Raw genomic sequence first — 9,497 nt, forward strand, 5'->3', positions numbered from 1 at the left:
TACACAACTTTACCATCAGATGTCCTCACCGAGTTCTACGAATGAACCTTTGACTAGTGAAGCGACAGCTGACACTAAGCTTCAAAAAGGTTTGAAAGATTCAGAAAGCCTTTTTGTTAGCGTTGGGGGCGCGAGAGCTGTTACTAGGCAACGGAGTAGACCGGAAATTACACAGACAAAAACGTGAAGAACGGAAAACAAGTACGGCACAAGAAAAAAAACAAAAAAACAAAAGAAAACACAACAACAACAATAATAAAAAAAAAAAAACTCCTTACCCCCTCACTAATTCATTACATACAATACATTATACTATGGGAAATATTTTCAGTGGTCCTTGAAATTACAAACAAAACCTGAAAAAAGAGCTTCGTATTTCACTTTAAATTCATGGAAGTTATTGAATGTGTATTTATTTAGGTAAGTGCGAACGGATTTGATTCCTTTGGTTTTGTAATGATTAAACATCAATTTATATTCATCTATTAAGATAGTCTGAGGTGATCATTTAGAACATATACATTCTCTTTCTAGAGTCTTTTAGAATTTTCACAGTATCAAAACATATGAATGATATCATCAGTTTGTGAGTCAGGAATTAGAAACAGTATGATCCCAGAATGTTTGACAATGGACCCATTGACATGTACATAAGACACGTATACCATTAATCACATTTATTTTGTTCTTTTACATTTTTAAGACCTGCTCTTTCTCTTTTCTCCACTTTAAAAGAAATCCACATTATGAACTGAAATCATGTAAACGGTGTAACTCATCTCGACAGAACACAGGCACCAGTTATAATAGCCCACGGTCCATGATCTGGCTCTGAAAAAAATCAAGCGCATTCCGTTACAGGGTGCACTTAATTTTTTCACAGGGACACCGCAAAAATTATGGCACCCAAATCGCACCAAATGGGGACTGATAATTATGAAAGGGTGGAAAAATGTAACAAAATGGAGCAAAATGGATCCCAAGTACCCATGTGGGACTTGTCAAGCAGGCTGTGGTAATGCCATAGAGTGTTCTTCTTGTGAGAAATGGATCCATGGGTAAATTGAAATGTTTCATTATTGTAATATGTTCTCCACTCAGATTGCAATAGCCAATCACAGATTAGCCTTTCTGTCCATCATTTACCTGTATTTTAGCATGCTTGGCACCAGAAAGTTATGTTGGATCCAAAAGTATCCAAAAAGGCTAGGACCAAAAGTTATATTGGATCGGTTCCCACTGACCAATAGCGTTAGAGCTTACTGCCAACAGCTAGCCAATCAGAGCATGGCATACGAAGGTCAGGAACTAGCTGACAGATGCTGGTTGAAAATATGGCAACAAACATGTCAACAACAGCAGAAAATCGTCTGCCAGCGAGGTTTACTGAGTTCACAGAGGAGGAACCGGTGGAAATATTGAACTCCAAGGATGCCGAAAACACTAAGAAGGTAGACAAGCATGCTACTGACGTTTTAGGAGAATTGTTAGGATTTTCTGAAATACTCTGAATCAATCATATGCTGTTCACAACAAAATAAATTGATCTAATTTACTTGACTCTTTGTTGTTTGCTTAATTTGGGAGGGGGGTGGAGAACATAACAATTGATGGATGGCAAGTCATCCAACATAGAGAAATAGTGGATGAAGACTTTTCTTCATCCAATATTTCTCTATGTTGGACTCCTTACCATCCATTATTTGTATAATGTGTATGACATAAACGCGCAAAGCTTTTCAGAATCTCACCATGTCATTTAGGTCCTTCAAACTTTCTTTTTAAATAAATGCTTCAGGGGAGCATTAGCATGACTAAAACCTTTTTAAACATTTTTTTATTTTAACCCTCTGGGGTCTGAGGGCATTTTTTGGACAGTTCACTCGCCTGGCATAAATGTTTTATTATTGCTGTTAACAGCTCTCCCTGCATCCCACAATCACGTTTTATGTCTCTTTTTTTCAGGGCAACCTGTGCTTTTAGAATATATATGTTTTTGTTGTGTTTTATAAGTGTAATAAAGGTTTACAATCAAAAATAGGCAAGGAAAAAATAAAGTGAAAAATAAATTTCCACACATTTATTCAAAACACAGCATACTATAATAAACAACTGTTTTGACACTTTATAAAGGTAATTTGAGGTCTTGTGTGAAAGACTGCACAACAAAAAGGCTCAAACAATAAACACAAATGCACATTTTGAACAATATATACAAAATGGTCTATGCATTTTGTTGTCCATTGATATGGTAAACAGTGCTTTACACAGAGAAAGCAACAGAGTTATCCAGTAACATTCCCTCCCTCAGCCCCAACCAATCCCAGCAGAAGACGGTCCCTCCCTGAGCCTGGTTCTGCTGGAGGTTTCTTCCTGTTAAAAGGGAGTTTTTCCTTCCCACTGTCGCCAAGTGCTTGCTCACAGGGGGTCGTTTTGACCGTTGGGGTTTTTACATAATTATTGTATAGCCTTGCCTTACAATATAAAGCGCCTTGGGGCAACTGTTTGTTGTGATTTGGCGCTATATAAATAAAATTGATTGATTGATTGATTAACATTCACATGCAAACTAGTGGAGCAATCCTGATAGTTACACACTCTTTGTTTGAGCACATGAGATTGTCATCAGAAGCTCTCCATCTGCTCCTGCTTTCACTGATCACTGTGCATAATGGCGCAGGGCACACTGAGTATGTACTAATAGTATGTACTCATTGGAGCACCCAGGGAACTATTCAAACGGGCCAACTAGTAACATATCAAATCAAATCAATTTTATTTACGAGGTCTGCGAGAAAAATAACCTACCTTTTTATTTTTTTCAAAAACTATATGGATTTAAATCACGTGCGAATACATCAGCCAACCATGAACCCTTGTGCGTATGCATGAGTTTTTTCATGCCTGTCGGTTACGTCATTTGCCTGTGGGCAGGCTTTGAGTGAGGAGTGGTCCACCCCTCCCGTCGGACTCCCTTTGTCTAAAAACTTGCTGAGAGACTGGCGCTTTGCTTTATCAAATTTTTTTCAGAACCTGTGAGGCAGATCGAAGCGGACACCATTCGAGAAATTCAGCTGGTTTTCGGTGAAAATTTTAACGGCTGATGAGAGATTATGGAGTGTTACTGTCACTTTTAGGACTTCCCACGGAGCGGGACGTCGCACCGCACTCTGAGGCGCCGTTGTCAGCCTGTTTCAAGCTGAAAACCTCCAAATTTAAGCCTCTGTTGACCCAGGATGTTGCGAGAGAACAGAGAACTTTCAGAAGAGCTCGGGATCAGCAGTTTATCCGGACATTCCACTGTTAAAGGAGATTTTGTAATGAAAGACGTGCGGACCGATTGGTGCATCGGCAGGCAGCCGGCGTGGCGCGCTGCCACAGGAAAAACACCTCCGTGTTGATAACCATTTGTAAAAACCAGGCGGCTTTTGATGGCTTTCAGTAGAGTGAGTATCTGAGAAATTGTTTAACAGCTGGACATGTTCCAACTTGTCCTTAAGGCTTCCAACGGAGGTGTGTTTCCTGTGCCGGCGCATCGCGCCAATCTGTCCGCACGTCTTTCATTACAAAATCTCCTTTAACAGTGGAATGTCCGGATAAACTGCTGATCCCGAGCTCTTCTGAAAGTTCTCTGTTCTCTCACGACGTCCTGGGTCAACAGAGGCTTAAATTTGGAGGTTTTCAGCTCGAAACAGGCTGACGATGGCGCCTCAGAGCGCGGCGCGACGTCCCGCTCCGTGAGAAGTCCTTACAGCGACAGTAACATGCCATAATCTCTCATCAACCATTAAAATTTTCACCGAAAACCAGCTGAATTTCTCAAATGGTGTCCACTTCGATCTGCCTCACAGGTTCTGAAAAAATTTTGATAAAGCAAAGCGCCAGTCTCTCCGCAAGTTGTTAGACAAAGGGATTCCGACGGGAGGGGTGGACCACTCCTCACTCAAAGCCTGCCCACAGGTGAATGATGTAACCGACAGGCGTGAAAAAACTCTTGCATGCCGACAAGGGTTCAAGCTTGTCTGATGTAATCGCACGTGATTCAAATCCATATAGTTTTTGAAAAAAATAAAAAGGTCCGATACTTTTCTCACAGACCTCATATATACCACCAAATCACAACAAACAGTCGCCCGAAGGCGCTTTATATTGTAAGGCAAAAGCCATACAATACTTACAGAAAAACCCCAACAGTCAAAACGACCCCCTATGAGCAAGCACTTGGCGACAGTGGGAAGGAAAACTCCCTTTTAACAGGAAGAAACCTCCAGCAGAACCAGGCTCAGGGAGGGGCAGTCTTTTGCTGGGACTGGTTGGGGCTGAGGGGAGAGAATCAGGAAAAAGACATGCTGTGGAAGAGAGCAGAGATCAATCACCAATGATTAAAAGCAGAGTGGTGCATACAGAGCAAAAAGAGGTGAATAAAAAGAAACACTGGGTGCATCATGGGAAACCCCCAGCAGTCTAAGTCTATAGCAGCATAACTAAGGGATGGTTCAGGGTCACCTGATCCAGCCCTAACTATAAGCTTTTTCAAAAAGGAAAGTTTTAAGCTTAATCTTAAAAGTAGAGAGGGTGTCTGTCTCCCTAATCCGAATTGGGAGCTGGTTCCACAGGAGAGGAGCCTGAAAGCTGAAGGCTCTGCCTCCCATTCTACTCTTACTGTTGTGAAAGTGTAGGAACACGGACCCACAACAGGGGGCGCAAATGAACGGACAATGGAGGAAGTCAAATAACACTTTACTGTTGTGAATAAGCACAACAAACACGGCAAATTACAATAGTAGACAATGAAGTCAAATCACAAAATGTGTCACGTGGGCAGGCTCGAAGATAAGGGACGTATGTCCAAAGCAGAACCGGAACCACACGATTTCCTCCGCCACCGAACCCCGGGAATACTGGAGCCGCCAAGTCCCGAACTCCCAGGTGGCCACTGCCTCCGCTTGTCGGATCTGGTACTGCTGGCGAGGAACAAAAACAGTTAGATGTGGGTGCGTTTGCACCCAGCAACACGTATGGTGGGAAAACCACCTCCACCTCTCGTCAGGAAAAAACTGGTAAGTGCAGAGTGTGAGTACTTATCCAAGAGGTAGAAAAACAGTCCAATACAGTCTCCAGCTGAAATACTCACTATCTGCTATCCAACACACAAGCAACAAGGTATTATTGTCAGAAAGACAACACAGTTGGCTGAGTACGTTACCTCCTCGGTAGAGCGATATCTCGGCAAAGAGGTGGAGATGTCGTCTTGCTGATATACCACTGAAGATCAGATGATTGGTGACAGCTGTCGTAGGTGATAAGTGACAGCTGTCACCCCGGCTGCTCCTGTGAGGCGGCAGCGCCCTCTGGTGCCTGGAGCCCGCACTCCAGGCAGGGTGCCCTCTGGTGGTGGTGGGCCAGCAGTACCTCCTCTTCAGCGGCCCACACAACACTTACAAACCCTAGGAACTACAAGTAAGCCTGCAGTCTGAGAGCGAAGCGCTCTATTGGTGTGATATGGTACTATGAGGTCCCTAAGATAAGATGGGACCTGATTATTCAAAACCTTATAAGTAAGAAGAAGAATTTTAAATTCTATTCTGGAATTAACAGGGAGAAGATCATTTGTAACCTTCACTAATGCTGTTTCTGTACTATGATGAATTCTGAAACCTGACTGAAACTCTTCAAATAGACCATTCCTCTGCAGATGAACAGTTAGCTGTTTTACAACTACCCTTTCAAGAATTTTTGAGAGAAAAGGAAGGTTGGAGATTGGCCTATAATTAGCTAAGATAGCTGGGTCACGTGATGGCTTTTTAAGTAATGGTTTAATTACTGCCACCTTAAAAGCCTGTGGTACATAGCCAACTAATAAAGATAGATTGATCATATTTAAGATCGAAGCATTAATTAACGGTAGGGCTTCCTTGAGCAGCCTGGTAGGAATGGGGTCTAATAGACATGTTGATGGTTTGGAGGAAGTGACTAACGAAAGTAACTCAGACAGAACAATCAGAGAGAAAGAGTCTAACCAAATACCAGCATTACTGAAAGCAGTCAATCAATCAATCAATCAATCAATCAATTTTATTTATATAGCGCCAAATCACAACAAACAGTTGCCCCAAGGTGCCTTATATTGTAAGGCAAGGCCATACAATAATTACGTAAAAACCTCAACGGTCAAACGACCCCCTGTGAGTAAGCACTTGGTGACAGTGGGAAGGAAAAACTCCCTTTTAACAGGAAGAAACCTCCAGCAGAACCATGCTCAGGGAGGGGCAGTCTTCTGCTGGGACTGGTTGGGGCTGAGGGAGAGAACCAGGAAAAAGACATGCTGTGGAGGGGAGCAGAGATCAATCACTAATGATTAAATGCAGAGTGGTGCATACAGAGCAAAAAGAGAAAGAAACACTCAATGCATCATGGGAACCCCCCAGCAGTCTAAGTCTATAAGCAGCATAACTAAGGGATGGTTCAGGGTCACCTGATCCAGCCCTAACTATAAGCTTTAGCAAAAAGGAAAGTTTTAAGCCTAATCTTAAAAGTAGAGAGGGTGTCTGTCTCCCTGATCTGAATTGGGAGCTGGTTCCACAGGAGAGGAGCCTGAAAGCTGAAGGCTCTGCCTCCCATTCTACTCTTACAAACCCTAGGAACTACAAGTAAGCCTGCAGTCTGAGAGCGAAGCGCTCTATTGGGGTGATATGGTACTATGAGGTTCCTAAGATAAGATGGGACCTGATTATTCAAAACCTTATATGTAAGAAGAAGAATTTTAAATTCTATTCTAGAATTAACAGGAAGCCAATGAAGAGAGGCCAATATGGGTGAGATATGCTCTCTCCTTCTAGTCCCCATTAGTACTCTAGCTGCAGCATTTTGAATTAACTGAAGGCTTTTCAGGGAACTTTTAGGACAACCTGATAATAATGAATTACAATAGTCCAGCATAGAGGAAATAAATGCATGAATTAGTTTTTCAGCATCACTCTGAGACAAGACCTTTCTAATTTTAGAGATATTGCGTAAATGCAAAAAAGCAGTCCTACATATTTGTTTAATATGCGCTTTGAATGACATATCCTGATCAAAAATGACTCCAAGATTTCTCACAGTATTACTAGAGGTCAGGGTAATGCCATCCAGAGTAAGGATCTGGTTAGACACCATGTTTCTAAGATTTGTGGGGCCAAGTACAATAACTTCAGTTTTATCTGAGTTTAAAAGCAGGAAATTAGAGGTCATCCATGTCTTTATGTCTGTAAGACAATCCTGCAGTTTAGCTAATTGGTGTGTGTCCTCTGGCTTCATGGATAGATAAAGCTGGGTATCATCTGCGTAACAATGAAAATTTAAGCAATGCCGTCTAATAATACTGCCTAAGGGAAGCATGTATAAAGTGAATAAAATTGGTCCTAGCACAGAACCTTGTGGAACTCCATAATTAACCTTAGTCTGTGAAGAAGATTCCCCATTTACATGAACAAATTGTAATCTATTAGATAAATATGATTCAAACCACTGCAGCGCAGTGCCTTTAATACCTATGGCATGCTCTAATCTCTGTAATAAAATTTTATGGTCAACAGTATCAAAAGCAGCACTGAGGTCTAACAGGACAAGCACAGAGATGAGTCCACTGTCTGAGGCCATAAGAAGATCATTTGTAACCTTCACTAATGCTGTTTCTGTACTATGATGAATTCTAAAACCTGACTGAAACTCTTCAAATAGACCATTCCTCTGCAGATGATCAGTTAGCTGTTTTACAACTACCCTTTCAAGAATTTTTGAGAGAAAAGGAAGGTTGGAGATTGGTCTATAATTAGCTAAGATAGCTGGGTCAAGTGATGGCTTTTTAAGTAATGGTTTAATTACTGCCACCTTAAAAGCCTGTGGTACATAGCCAACTAATAAAGATAGATTGATCATATTTAAGATCGAAGCATTAAATAATGGTAGGGCTTCCTTGAGCAGCCTGGTAGGAATGGGGTCTAATAGACATGTTGATGGTTTGGATGAAGTAACTAATGAAAATAACTCAGACAGAACAATCTGAGAGAAAGAGTCTAACCAAATACCGGCATCACTGAAAGCAGTTGAACATAAAGATATGTCTTTGGGATGGTTATGAATAATTTTTTCTCTAATAGTTAAAATTTTATTAGCAAAGAAAGTCATGAAGTCATTACTAGTTAAAGTTAAAGGAATACTCGGCTCAATAGAGCTCTGACTCTTTGTCAGCCTGGCTACAGTGCTGAAAAGAAACCTGGGGTTGTTCTTATTTTCTTCAATTAGTGATGAATAGTAAGATGTCCTAGCTTTACAGAGGGCTTTTTTTATAGAGCAACAGACTCTTTTTCCAGGCTAAATGAAGATCTTCTAAATTAGTGAGACGCCATTTCCTCTCCAGCTTATGGGTTATCTGCTTTAAGCTGCAAGTTTGTGGGTTAAACACGGAGTCAGGCACTTCTGATTTAAGGCTCTCTTTTTCAGAGGAGCTACAGCATCCAAAGTTGTGCTCAGTGAGGATGTAAAGCTATTGACGAGATAATCTATCTCACTCACAGAGTTTAGGTAGCTACTCTGCACTGTGTTGGTATATGGCATTGAAGAACATAACAAAGAAGGAATCATATCCATAAACCTAGTTACAGCGCTTTCAGAAAGACTTCTACTGTAATGAAACTTATTCCCCACTGCTGGGTAGTCCATTAAAGTAAATGTAAATGTTATTAAGAAATGATCAGACAAAAAGGGATTTTCAGGGAATACTGTTAAGTCTTCAATTTCTATGCCATATGTCAGAACAAGATCTAAAGTGTGGCTAAGGTGGTGGGTGGGCTCATTTACATTTTGAGTGAAGCCAACTGAGTCTAATAATAGATTAAATGCAGTGTTGAGGCTGTCATTCTCAGCATCTATGTGGATGTTAAAATCACCCACTATAATTATCTTATCTGAGCTAAGCACTAAGTCAGACAAAAGGTCTGAAAAATCACAAAGAAACTCACAGTAACGACCAGGTGGACGATAGATAATAACAAATAAAACTGGTTTTTGAGACTTCCAATTTGGATGGACAAGACTAGAGAGTCAACCTTTCAAATGAATTAAAGCTCTGTCTGGATCTTTGATTAATTAATAAGCTGGAGTGGAAGATTGCTGCTACTCCTCCTCCTTGACCCGTGCTTCAAGCATTTTAACAGTTAGTGTGACTCGGGGGTGTTGTTATTGATTTATTGTGTTTTTGTATTTGAATTGATTTAGTCAGTATAGTTAAGTGTTATGTTGCTCTTACCATGAGTTGTTTTTTGTGGCATTTTGGAAATTCAGAAAGGCGCTCCATCCATTTACTCGGTGGGGGTCTGCCATCTGGTGTTCATGAGATGAAACTTCAGCCACTGACCTAACAATGGTCCCTTTCACATATACATAACACACGTATACCATTAATCACATTTATTTTGTTCTTTTACATTTGTAAGACCTGCTCTTTCGCTTTTCTC

This window comes from Thalassophryne amazonica, chromosome 16 (genome assembly GCF_902500255.1).
Source record: "Thalassophryne amazonica chromosome 16, fThaAma1.1, whole genome shotgun sequence".
Taxonomy (NCBI): Eukaryota; Metazoa; Chordata; class Actinopteri; order Batrachoidiformes; family Batrachoididae; genus Thalassophryne; species Thalassophryne amazonica.